This window comes from Mesocricetus auratus, unplaced genomic scaffold, assembly GCF_017639785.1.
Source record: "Mesocricetus auratus isolate SY011 unplaced genomic scaffold, BCM_Maur_2.0 Super-Scaffold_100027, whole genome shotgun sequence".
In the NCBI taxonomy this organism is placed as follows: Eukaryota; Metazoa; Chordata; class Mammalia; order Rodentia; family Cricetidae; genus Mesocricetus; species Mesocricetus auratus.
The window spans coordinates 22524138-22538185 of NW_024429208.1; positions in this window are offsets into that span (position 1 = coordinate 22524138).

Here is a 14048-nt window from a genome sequence, read left to right on the forward strand (position 1 = left end):
TCTGGGAACTGTCACTGGGTGACATGCTCATTCTGCAAAGTGTCCTAGTGTATGACTCTAGAGACTAAGATAGCCAGAGCACTGTGAGACGATACAGTTCTAGGTCACCCCTTCATATCTGTGAATTGAAACATCAGTATTGAGGACGGGTAGACCTTTCCTTTCTGGACTGTAGGAAACGGTGCTAAGAAAGGGAACGTGGCTGAGAAGCACATACCTTGTTTGGGTTTTATGTCAAATTGAGAAAAAAAAACCAAACCTTATTTGTTTTGTTGTTTTTTGTAGAAAAGAATACATATACATTGTGTGGAAAACGCTGAAAACCCCAGATAGCCAGTAAACGAACAGACAACCCAAAGACCCACACATCTTCCCAGGAGTGTAGAGAATGATTTGTGTGAATTCCCTCATGTGTACCAGGCCCCTCCACACTCCCTACATCTTCCTCTTAACTCTCCACCCAGGGGCGGGGGATATGGAGAGGGCAGCACGGGCAGAGCCTGTGTCTTGCTACTCCAGCTTCTGAATTTTCACTGTGTTCCCCCCAACAGGTTGATGTCAGAGTTTCCGATTACACACTTTGCTGCGCAGAGAGTGTGGATCTAAAGAAATGCTCCCAGGCCAGGAAACCAAACCCCTTTTTAGTCTTGGCTCTGCTGTACACTTGCTGGTTGACTTTAAACCAGTATTTTCACCTGGTGGGGTCCCTGCCAACATCAAGGAAACAAACAAAAAAGAGCTAGGATTAAGAAAGTGCAGTGCCTGGTACTGCCTGCAGATGGCACTACTAAGACATTTAACATATATTTTAAAAAATAGAAGTAGGGAGATGGGAGGTGGGAGACCCCTCCTCCAGCAAAGGACTGTATCCCTGCAGTAACCCTAGTTCTGCTGGGGGGGGGCGAAGAGAGGACTCCTGGAGCCACAGGAGTCTCCAAAAAAAGCTGGTGTAGTGGCAGGTGGGGTCCAGGGTGGAGTTGGTCTGAGAAAAAGATTTCATTTCTCTTTCTTGGTTCTTTTTGTCCATGGAAGGCAACAAGAGAATGTCTGTCTTCTTTTTCTTTTTTCTTTTTTCTTTTTTTTCTTTTTTTGGTTTTTCGAGATAGGGTTTCTCTGTATTGTTTTGGAGGCTGTCCTGGAACTTGCTCTGTAGACCAGGGTGACTTCGAACTCACAGAGATCAGCCTGCCTCTGCCTCCCGAGTGCTGGGATTAAAGTCTTGCGCCACCAATACCCGGCTGTCTGTCTTTTTTTTTTTTAAAGAAAATTTCCATTGCAGAAATGGCATGTATTTATTCTTAAAAATCCAGCCCCAGTGCTACGTAACTTCTGGGGTTGGTAGAAGCTTGGGGGCCCATAGATCCGCTCACCATTAAAGTTGGACCTGTGTTGCTCTAGCCTTTGATCCTTCTGCAGTGGGCCTCTCTCCTAGGACAGGAGAAACCTGTTCACACGAGGGAAGGGTGGAGCAGTGTAGGTAGAGATCCCATACACCAGCAGCACTGACCACGCCCCACGCCCGTTTGGGCGTGGTCACAGGTGCATGGTGGGGGGAGGCAGAGATAAAGGTCAAGGAAGGAGGGGTCCACGCTCTCTCTTGGGGTTGCGGTGGAGGTCGGAGACCAGGAGAGCGCTGACCTCAGTTCCCGGCTTCTCAAGTAAGTGACTTCTCTCTAATAAAAAATCATCCGACTTCCCTTCCCTAATACTTGTTGTGGCTCGATACACCTCATCACAACAGGAAAGACTTGAGGTCCGAGATTTAAAACAGAGTTACAGTAACTATGGCAACGTTGAGTGCTTACTGTGTGCCTGCCACACACGGGACGAGGTGTTTCATGTATGTCCTAGATAACCCTAGGAAGTAAGTGTGTGTGTGTGTGTGTGTGTGTGTGTGTACATCATCACCACCATCTCTACACAGGAAAGAATCCAGTCAAAGAGAATTAGTTACTAACTCAGGGTGGTAAGTCAAGAATTGCACAGATTTGATTGACTCCAAAGACAAAACTTTGTTATAGGTCAAGGCAAAGTTTTGGAGCTTTGGGCTGAAGCCTTGTATGTAGGAGGAGAGACAGAGTGCCAAGGAAAGCAGAGCCTTCCCCATCACCCAGCCCTCCTCAGCATTGAGGGATACAGGGTGCCAGGGCCAGTCAGTTCCCCAAAGCAGACAGCTTCTTCGGCAGGTCCCTCCTCAGCCTCAGGCTCCTCCTGGAACACTCTCTCCCTAGCAGCAGAGATGACAAGGAGGAATTGAGGGAAAGGATGGGTCAGGAACATTGCTCTGGGGGTCTGAGAGAATTGGTCCCTAACTGTGATGAGTTGAGGGTAGGAGACTAAGCCCATGGCCACATGGCTTCCCACCCCCTCTTCCTAACCGTGTGACCCAGGGTGGATTACACCCATCAAATGGGGGAGTAGAAAAACCTACTGTTCAGATTCCATCGTGTTCTATGACATATATAATGACGTGCCGAAAACAGTGCCTGCATGTAGTCAGTATCTCATAAACATAGTTATTATTATTATTCTCCAGGGTGACTCATTTCCATCACTTTGACTGCAGTGAGCAAAACTTCACAGATTTGTTTTCCTTCGCAAAAACAGTCAGACACAAGATGTTGGCCATCATTTCAGCCCCTGCTTCATTCATCTTGCCTGATGTTTTAACCTGGCTAGTCCTCCTGGCTGGAGGCTCTTGGGATCCTCAAAGGGTTGGTAACCAAGTATCTCCATCCTAGAACCTTTGTACAGAGTACCATCTGTGACCTCCCCCACTTCCAGGTCAGGTTCAACTAGAAATTACCACGCTATGAAATGGGACAGCACCAGAGCTTCTGGAAGAATTGGGTCTCCATGCCTCTGCCAAAGACCCTTTCTAATGACTCTCGCTCTGGTGTGTGGGGCCTATGTTTCTAAGAGATCCTGATTAATCTGTTAGTCTGTCACATGATCACTGATACCATCTATCACCAACGTCATCCTGGTCAATATCACCATCTAATGTGAACGACGGTCCATGTCACCTCCGTTAGTAACAACACCATCCCTTCCCACAGACTCCTCCATCACTGATTTGGTCTTTGTCATTTTCCTCTTCCTCTCTGCCATCTTTGTCATCTCAAGAAAATCTGGCCGGGCGGTGGTGGCGCACGCCTTTAATCCCAGCACTCGGGAGGCAGAGGCAGGCGGATCTCTGTGAGTTCGAGACGGGGCTGAACCGATAGCCTCCGAAACAATACAGAGAAACCCTGTCTCGTAAAAACCAAAAAAAAAAAAAAAAAAAAAAAAAAAAAAAAGAAAATCTGGACACTTCATAAACAGTTGTTGTTTTGGGTCAGCCAGAACCTTTTCCTGGGAAGAGACAGAAGCTCAGATCAACTAACTCAAGAAAAAAAACCAATTAAGGTTTATGGCTCACTGCCCAAAATGAAAAGGGAATGCCTCCTAGGGATGACTGCCCAAGGGGGTAAGACACCCAAACCCAAGAGGATGATTACTTCGCTCTGCCTCCCATCTCTCCTTCTCTCACTGCTCGCTCCATCCTGTTCTGCACACAGACTGTGTCCTTATGAGCTTCATAGGTTCCTACGATGACTGCATAGTGTCTCAGTATATTTATTTTCATCTCCCAGGCTCCAAACTAAAACCCCCAAAGGCAGTCACTAGTGATTTTCTTAGCACACCATTTGGTCTATCATAGTGGCCAGAATGTATGGTATTGTGACTGATCTGGCCTAATTATGTGCCTAGTGAGTGCATGACACCTGGGAAAACTTGGTGAATAAGCAATCACCCTGGGTTTCTTTCTTCATCTACACCATCTACACCACAATGTCTACCACTACCACCACTATCATATCTCCTCATGGTCACCACCACCATCAGGACCACCATTGTCACCACTACCATCAGGACCACCATCGTCACCACCACCATCAAGACCACCATCGTCACCACCACCATCACCACCATTAGGACCACCATTGTCACCACCACCATCAAGACCACCATCGTTGTCGTCAGCACCTTCCCCACCCTCTTGTGCTCTACAACATGCCCAGCTCTGAGCATCAAACGTGGAGTTGCAACAGATTTGGGTCTGATGAGGCGTCCAGCACTGTAGGGATTTTCTGTGTCCTGGAAGCCAACACAACTGAATGGAAAAGACAGACTGTAGGCCTTGGTTGTTGGATAGGATCAAAAAGTGAATCTGGGAGCACAAGATTTCCACCTCTGCGGTGCTAGTTTGAAGCCCTGGGCAGGCTGTGTTCTGATGGGCCAGACCATTTGACAGATAGCCACTCTGCTGTAGTCCAGAGTTGGGAGTTGGTCCTCCATATGTGCCGAGCTCTCTCACCCCATCCCAGTGCCCTGGGCCTCAACAGAGCCCTCACCACACCTGCCCCTCCCCCAGGAGACTGTGCTTTTTTTTTTTCTTTTGGCTTTGTGCCTTCAATTCCTGCTCCATCTCCGAGCAAACATCTGCTTCCAGATGTTGTCGCAGAGCCTTCTAAAGTGGAGGCAAAGTATGAACTAATGTATCTCCAGCAGACCTGCCTGTCAACAGTGAGGCAGTCCCGGAAACGGCCACCAGAAAGCAAGACCTTGATGAGGGCACAAGAAAAGTAAACAGGAGCCCCCTCCTCACTTTAGAAATGACCTCCACAGGAAAGGGCCTCCAGATAGGTGCTTCTGGATACTTTGAAGGAGAGCAGTCCTGAGATGAGATTTGGAGACTGGGTTCAGACTCTAGACAAAAGGGTTCCAGGACGGCAGGGTGGGTAAAGGGCCGGAGAGATGTCTAATGATGGTGCACACATGTCTGCTCCAGCACACAAACTGGCCTCTTCGTGATCTGTCTGTTTTCAGCCAGAAACATCTGTGCCTTCAATCCCAGTTGCCTGTCTCTCCCGCAGACCTCCTGCCGGCCGCTGAGTGCTCAGTTCTAGGATGCTTTCCAGAGCCCACAAATCGGGGTGCCGAGATTCTGAGCCCTTCACCAAAGCTGACAGACAGCAGTTCCAGGCTCTTGCCCTCCACAGTGGCTGTTCTGTCTCAGAAAAGCAGCAAGCTGACCAATGGATGCCCTTGCTCAAGGTTCCTGCCATCTGTAGACCATCCATTACCATGGTCTCTCCTGGGTTTTCCGCTGTGCTAGAGCCTTGCATGCATGTTAACATTTTAATATTTCAGCGTTCTCCAAGAAGCAATTAATATCCCCCCTGCCAGCTAGGAGGTTGTGTTCTCGGGTCAGACTTGACTGAGGGGTACATGGTCTGAAAAGACAAAAGTCAGGACCTGGGGGGCATGTCTCCAACTCAGTCTGAATCAGCAAAAGGCTTTTATTTCTAGTACCTATCTCAATAGATTGGTAAGAGCCTCCTATGTGGAAAAGCCTAAAGGTAGGTGTGTGTGTATGTGTGTGTGTGTGTGTTTGCATGTATGTGTGTGTTTGCGTGTATGTGTGTGTGTGTGTGTGTGTGCATGTGGAGAGTGCTACTCTGTAGTTGATTAGTGATGTCTGCCAATAGTGTGGGAATAAGAGTGTCAGCATTTGTGCCAAACATATCCAGGCCATCCCGTCTGAGGAAGGAATGATGGAAGACACTGATGATCAGGAAGCCAGGTGATGTCCCTGGTCAGGAAGGAACCACTGAGTTCTTCTCCTGGTCTCCTCACGGGGACCCTGCCTGTGCTCCAAGGCCTACCTCAGGGCCTCCTCTTCTAGAAGCCTTTCTGAACTTTCAGCCCCAACTCCTCCTCTCCAACAGTAACTTGTCCTCTTCTTCAAGTCCCAAGGCATTCAGCTGCCTGTTTGTTTGGTTTTCCGCTTGTGTTGCTGGCATCTGCTCCTGCACTCCCCTGTGGGAACTTGGCTCTGGTGTTGCCTCACAGAGAGCTCAGTAACAGGTGTGGACTGGTGGATGGTCAGTGTGCTAGACCTACAGAAGGGCACACAGGGCCCTCCTCTCAGCTGCAAGGACCAGGACGGGAGGAGGCATGAGCCTTGGGTGGATCACTGGCGTGTATAAACTCTGCTGTGGGTGCCCAGTTCCTGTGGTTACTCTCATAGTGATGGTAAGTTGCTCTGCGTCCTCCATGCTGACTCCACACTGTGCATGTCTTTGCATCCAATCCTCACGATGACTCCAAGGCACCAGAACTGCTCTCCTCATATCTCGGATTTTAAAAAGCAAATGTAGCTGGGCATGGAGGCACAGGGTTGTAATCTGAATGCTGGGGAGGCAGAGGCTCCTGAAGAGCAACACAGGAGGTTGTCCTCTGCTTCCACACCCATGCATACATGTACACACCCACCTTCACATACCTGGACATATATGCATGAAAGCATATAGAAGGGGGGATAGAGCCGGGTGTTGGTGGCACATGCCTTTAATCCCAGCACTAGGGAGGCAGAGTCAGGTTGATCTCTGTGAGTCTGAGGCAAGCCTGGTCTACAAGAGCTAGTTCCAGGACAGCCTCCAAAGCCACAGAGAAACGCTGTCTGGAAAAACCAAGAAGAAGAAGAGGAGCTGGTGGAGGAGGAGAAGGAGGAGGAGGAGGAAGAGGAAGAGGAGGAAGAAAAGGAGGAGGAGGAGGAGAAGAAGAGGAAGAAGAAGAAGAAGAAGAAGAAGAAGAAGAAGAAGAAGAAGAAGAAGAAGAAGAAGAAGAAGAAGAAGAAGAAGAAGAAGAAGAAGAAGAAGAAGAAGAAGAAGAAGAAGGGGGGATAGGAAGAAAAAAGGAATGAAAACAGTCCAGAGCTGTTCAGGTCTGACTTTGGAGAAAGGCCAAGTAGGAACCTACCTTAATGGTGGAATTCTCAAATTCTCTGAAATCTGAGGAGTGGAGTCTGTTTGGGGTCCCAGCTGCTCCTAGAAGAAGTCAACAACCAAGAACTGACTTGAGAAGGGGAGATGCTAGCTCTGACAGGTGGCTGTGGCCTCTGCTAATCATAACCCTCACCAAATCTTACATTTCAGGGTCACGTGGTCCTCCAGTGAGGCCCACTAGCTCACCCTTAGGTACACAAATCTGTGGGCTCCAACAACCACATGTTATGGCATCCACAGCCCAGGTTAATTCTTATCTTGGCAAGTATCACACATGTGGAGGCCTGATAAATACCCCGGGAACCCTACCTTTGAAAGTCAGTCCTAATGCTGTAGGGAAAGCCTGGAAGGATTGCAGAATGTTCTGAGGCCACTCAATGGTACCCAGAAATTGAGAGGCCACAATACTGTCCAACATGAAACCCAGTCACGCAACTGAGAGTAGAAGAACCACCCAGCTGAGCCATGCCAGCTAACAGAAATCATAAATCACTGTTCAGCCTTGAAGACTTAGGGAGCTGTTTGCTGTGCATAGATAGAGGACTAAGACACCGGCCCTCATTCCCAACATACCACTGCTCAACACAGGTGAGTCCTGGCTACTCAGAGGCAGGTACAGGTTCTTACATATCCATCGAGACCATCACAGGATATGCACAGAGGATAACATGTGCTCCTTTCTGGGTACATATATGAGGTGTATTTCCAACACACAGCACACATGTGCGCACACTCACGCACAGCCTGTGCTTCTGCTGAGGCAAGCCTGCTTATCCTGTACATGTCTCCTTATGTGAGATTGAAGAGATGTATGCCACCTCCTGTGCCCCTGTCTTGGTTACTTTACTATTGCTGTGAAGAGACACCATGACCAAAGCAGCTAATAAAATAAAGCATTTAGCCAGGCAGTGGTGGCGCACGCCTTTTTTTTTTTTTAAAGATTTATTTATTACATATACAGTGTTCTGCCTACATGCCAGAAGAGGACACCAGATTGAATTGTAGATGGTTGTGAGCCACCATGTGGTTACTGGGAATTGAACTCAAGACCCCTAGAAGAGCAGTCAGTGCTCTTAACCTCTGAGCCATCTCTTCAGCCCCGGTGGCGCACGCCTTTAATCCCAGCACTCGGGAGGCAGAGGCAGGAGGATCTTTGTGAGTTCGAGACCAGCCTGGTCTACAAGAGCTAGTTCCAGGACAGTCTCCAAAGCCACAGAGAAACCCTGTCTCAAAAAAAGCATTTAATTTGGAGTTCATGGTTCAGAGGGTGAGTAGATAAGGATTGTGGCAGGGAGCATGGCAGCAGGCAGGCATTGTGTAGCTGAGAGCTACATCTGACCCATCAGCATGAGGTACAGAGCAAGAGAGAGAGACACTGGAAAATGATACAGGCTTTTGAAACCTCAAAGCCCAACCCAATGACCCACTTCCTCCAACAAGGCCACACTTCCTAATCCTTCCCAAACAGTTCTACCAACCAGAGGCCAAGCATTCAAACATCTGAGCCTATGGGGGACATTCTCATTCAAACCATCACTGTCCCCAAACACCACAGCTGATCAAGGCAAACACATGTGGTAAGATCCTAAATAATGGCATCTGGGGAAGACCCACACATGTTCACCCATACCCCTAGAAAGCCTAACTGCCCAATTGCCCTAAGCCCCTCTGCCTGTGTGTTTTATCAATGTAACCGCCACTCCGGGCTCCACTCTTAACTTTCTGGGTTTGGTATGGTTTCATTCAATAAAGCTGTGAGACCCTTCTCCTGTGCACCTGCAGCTCCTGGCCCTCAACTCAAGCCTGTTCTGCAGGGTCACAGCCCATGCCCTACTCCACACGGCTGTGTGTGAAGGTGGGGGCTTCAGAGAAGGTGTTTCCAGATGTCTGGTCCACAGTCCCTTCTGCTTTGCATGCTAGTTTCAGCCTCCACGAGCCAACCACCTTCCTCAGAGCTCCGGGTACTTCATCTTCTCGGGACCTTTGCACAGGCAGGCCTCTCCATCTGGCATGCTCTCCCTGAGCCCCTTCAGCAGGCTACTCTGCTGACTCATCTCTTACACCTCAGGTCTTATAGGGACTCCTCTTCAGCTGTCCCCCCTGCCCCCATCGTGTCCTGCGTTTCAAACGACATCAACCAGGCATTAAGTCATCTTGTCTACAGCTGTGTCCTCGACACTATCACAGAGGCCTGTCCCAGAAAAGGGCTCCGTGCATATTTGGTGAGTGAGTGGACTTTTGGCTCCTGTCCCCTCCACTGTCCTTTCCCTTCCGTGCTCACCAGTCTGTCCCTTAAGTAGAAACAGAGGCACCAGCTAAGAAGCACCAGGGGAGAGCTGGACCTCAAATCCACGCACCCATTCACCACTCACTTTCTTGTTCAAGCCTGCCACCCTTTTTTCTAAGGTAAGAATTAAGGATGCACCTGCCTAATTCTGGGAACCCCCAACTTCGGAGAAGACAGGCATAGGTGGAGTTGGGATGGAATTTAGGTCAGAGACAATGGCTCCATGTGCTAATTGAAAGTTTCATTTTGTTTGTTACTGGACTCCACGAAGCCAACAGGGCCCACCCTCTTCCTCCCTTGATGCTCACCTCTCACAGGACTCAAGAACAGGACTGGAAAGCTGGGCTGCTCTCCAGAGACCATGAGGAAAGAAACATGCACCAGGAGGTTGGGCAGATTCCCACTCTGGACCTACTTAACTTGGTTTGGGGGTCATGGGTCCTATGGGGAGTCATGGGTACTACAGGTTTTAGTAAAGGGTGGGCTTGGGCCAAATCAGGTGATGCCTGCCTCAGGCCGGGGCTATCTGGGAGAAGTCAAGCATCCAGCAGGAGCCACTGGCTCCAGCTAAGGGGACAAAACGCAGAAAGAACTGAAGAGGCTCTGTGGAGCAGGGGAAGGGGATCTCTCAGAACCCCAGGAAGGCAGCTGGGTGAAAACCAAGAGGCAAGTGAGCTGGGGGTTGTGTGGGATGGAAACCAACCCACACCCACCGAGGTAACATGTAGGCAAAACAGTGACTCCACCCTAGAGGCCTCTCTGATTCCTGGATGAGTGGAGCCTTCTTGGAGCATGATGGGAATGTGTAGCTCTCTGATGCTTTGTCCACTAACCTCCAAGAGGTTCCTAGGCACAGGTGGGTAGGCACCTCCATGTCATCCAGCTCAAACTGGCTTGAACAGAACTGACCCGCAGTTGAAAGAGGTCAGGCATGGATGAGCTTCCAGTTAGGCAGAGGCCAAGGACCCAGGCTTGCATTTCTGGCTGCCTCCCCTCAGGCTTTATCTTACCTAGCATCAGCACCAGGATGCCCCTGAAATTCTGATGGCTGTCCCTTCAGAAGGTTCTCCCCACCCATCACTCCCATCTCTTCTCATGGACCTGAACTTAGCTAACCTCTGACTTCATCCCTTTAGCCAGGGAAGAAGATTCTTCGTGTATTAGTTACTTCTCTCGTTGCTGCAGACAAACTCCCCGACAACAGCTCTTCAAGGAAAGGTTTGGTTTGGGCTCCAAGTTTGAGATTATAGTTCATCACGTCGGGGAAAGCACGATAGCAGGAACACAGACATGCAGTCACATTGTGTCCAGTCAAGGAGCCAAAACAGAAGACAGCTGATGCTCAGCTTGTTATTTCTCCTCTTTATTCATCCCAGGATCCCCAGCCCCTGAAATGGTGCTGTCTATATTTAGGGTGGGACTTCCCACCTCAAATCTAATCTAGAAACTTCCTCATAGACATGTCCACATGTTTGTCTCCTAGGTGATCCTAGATTCTGGAAGATTGATCATGTTAACTCTCATGAGTCATATACCCTAGGACCTGATACAGGGTTTACTCCATCGCAGTTGCCAGGACGGAGAGGAAGGAAAAATCCTGTCACAGCTGCTAGAAGAACGGGGAGCAGACTAGAGTTGGATGAAACAATGGGTTCTGATCCCCTGTGGCCTTTGCACATGATGAGAGCCGTTCACAGAATGGTCCAGCAGAGGCATGGCAGTAATTCCCAAGAGGCATGACTGTCACCTCTGATATGGGGAATCAGGGTTCTGGGAGAAACGAGCAACAGTAAGAGAGACAGAAGAAGGTGACAGCCATGCATGGGAACCAGGGTTGTGGCTGTGATGGTATCCAGAAGAAGAGAGATGCTATCAAGGACACGGGGTGAAGAAGAAAGATGGGGTTCATTCATAAAACTGGCCACACACACACACAAACACACACACACACAAACACACACACACACACACACACACACACACACACACACACCCTTCATCCAGTGAGGTGTGAACGGAGAGAAAAAGGCAAGGCCCAGAGTTGCAGAGAGCAGGGCAAAGGCACAAAACAGAAAACCACAGAACATTCCTGAAGAACAGCCCAGACTGCACACATAGGCTTTCCTAGACTCTCCACACTAGAACCCAGGCTTTCCTACATTTATAGCTATCGTGTGACAAAACTGTCCCTAGGGAGACACAACACATGTGTTTATTCACCGCAGATAACGGAACTCACGACAGACCAAGGTATAGAAACCACCAAAGTCCAATTTGGTGAAGCAAGGAGTTTTATTGGGGTTACTTACAGGAGCATAGGTGAGGGGTTACTTACAGGACCAGAAATGACTCAACCACAGCTGCATCACCCACCCCAGCATTGGAGACAGCTCACAAAGCTGGGAGCCTGGAGTACACTGCACTGTCTGCAGGCAGCTCCACAGGTTGGAGAATGTCCTTTCCTAGTGCCTCAGCTGGTCTAAACCTCCTCCAGACAACTTGCCTGGTCTCAGGGTCTTCTTTGTACTTGAGCTTCCTTCTGTCTTCCAGCTTTTACTGCTTACTCTGGCAGGGAGGGACAGGGAGGGGGCCTAGTGAATCTCATCAGTTTCAGGGACTTCCTGGAGCTCCTTTGAGTTGTTTACCTTCCTGTTTAAGAAGCTTCTCTGTAGGATAGAATGTTTCAATCTGAGGCCCGTGTTGCAGATCAAAGTCAAGTTCTTTGGTTTGCATTGGAGCTCCCCCCTCTTGTTGCAGACCAGAAATTCCTAAGGATTTTTCTGGACCACCACATCCCTGCTCTATTGCCTAGACATCCCTGCCGGCGGCCCTCCTTTGGCCTCTCTCCATTCATGGCTTTCCACTGCCTTGCCCTTTGTTTCAGCTGGGTGTGGACATGGCTTAGCATCCTTATAGCTCTGAATTCCTAGATCCTAGGGTCTCAAACTAAGCCAAATTTTGCAGCAATATTGATCAGAAGGGCGATACCTAACATGAAAACAAAATATCCAGAGGAAGAAATTGAAAACAGTGCAGAAAAGATAAGTAACAAAGGCTGGATTGTTGCAAGTGTCTTCCAGAAGTTGAGAGGTCGAGGCTATCTGCCATCATCTTGTCCTTCTGGATCTAATTTGTTCTGATTCTGTAGATGGGATGGGGCAGAGGTAAACTTGTGTCAGCTGGTACCAGCAGCCTTGACTTCCTATGAGATGCAGTTTTATTGAGTGCATACTGTGTGTAGTGGTGCATGCCTTTAATCTCAGCACTCAGGAGGCAGAGGCTGGTGGATCTCTGCGAGTCTGAGGCCAGCCTGGTCTGCAAAGTGAGTTCCAGGACAGTCAAGGCGGTTATACAGAGAAACCCTGTCTCAAGCCCCTCTCCCCCTACAAATTCACCTCTTCATTAAAGTCCTCTCAAAAAAGCTAGATCCTTTATCATAAACCAATTCTATTTAGTTATTTAATTAGTTTTTCTTTGGAACATAATCTCATACTGCCCTCGAACTCGTCATGTAGTCCAGAATGACCTTGAATTTGCCATCCTCCAATTTCTATTTCCCAAGTGCCGGGATGACAGACATATGTCACTACACTTGTTTTATTTTAAACCCATTGTTAGAAAATGGTGCTTTTTGGTTGGGTTTTTTGTTTGTTTGCTTTGTTTTTTGACTTTATGGGGTCTCTCAGAGCATTGGGTTTGGACATTTTATCCCCCATTGCTGGGCTCAGCTACCATGACACTCTGAGCCTTGAAACTCCAATCTCAGCAATGCTGCAGCCCTGTCGGTCTTCAGTTTTGCTGCCTTAGCTCAGCGACATGAACGCCCCGGGTTGGTGCCTTGTAACAGACTAACCTGAGCAGGGCATAGAGAAGCCTCAAGCAGTTCCAGAGAACATCCCATCTGGAAAACTCTCCAGCGCCCCTTAGTGGTCTTTAATGCTGCTGTCTTCTCAGGCATTTGTACTGGGGGCAGACGTCCCTTGACCTGGAGGAGGGCCCACAGGCCTGCTTGTTAATGAGGCACATCAAGGAAATGCTGACACAGGGACTTCCTGGCCACCAGCCCTGTCTGCTGCACTGCTTCCTAGAACTCTAGTTCTCCGTGGTGGCTAACTACCTAGCAGTCAGCCTTACATTCATTAATGTGAGTACAGTATTACAAGCTCCCATCTGTTCGCAGATGTGCACTGCATACTAATGTATGCATTATATATTAAATAGGCAAATGTGAAGTGTGCCCTGTTACTAGGAAAGGGCACCCACCCCAACACCCCTGTCACCTCCACTTCCATTTCACAGTTCAAGGGCCAGCCTCCCTTCCCCCGCCTGATGCTCCAGAAAGCTCAATGCCACCACCTCATTTGCAGCAATGTCTACAGGCACAAGGAAATGAGAACTCTAGTGACAGAAGTCACTTACGGGGAGGGGGTGAGAAAAGAGGAAAATTCCAAATGCAGAATGCCCAATGGCCACCAGCTCTAGCACTTCTACAGAAGAGGAAGCTACGCAGGCCAGATGGGGTTAGCTCTAAGAGGGATGGGGAAAGATGGGGGCGTGTGTGTGGTAATTACCCCTCTTTGATGGCTTGGACTTATAGGTAGTCAGGTATGGGTCTCTGATTAACAGAGATAAGAAAGGGGAAACACCTTCCCTGTCAGACCTCTTAGAATAAACCTGGGCGCGTGCGGCGGGGGAAGGGGGGAGTGGGGCACCCCGGATAAATTTCTGTTCTGTAGCTTGGTCCTGAATATTGCTGCCCCAGAGCGCTGATTTTTTTTTCCACTCTGGAGTGAATCTGTGACTGGTGTCGTGGTCCCACCAGAGACACCTGCAAAGAGAAGGGCCCTGGGTGGGGATGGATGAGGGACAGACTGTCTGATGCAGATCCCCCATCTCAAGACATACAGAACCATGCGGGCGCCCTGACA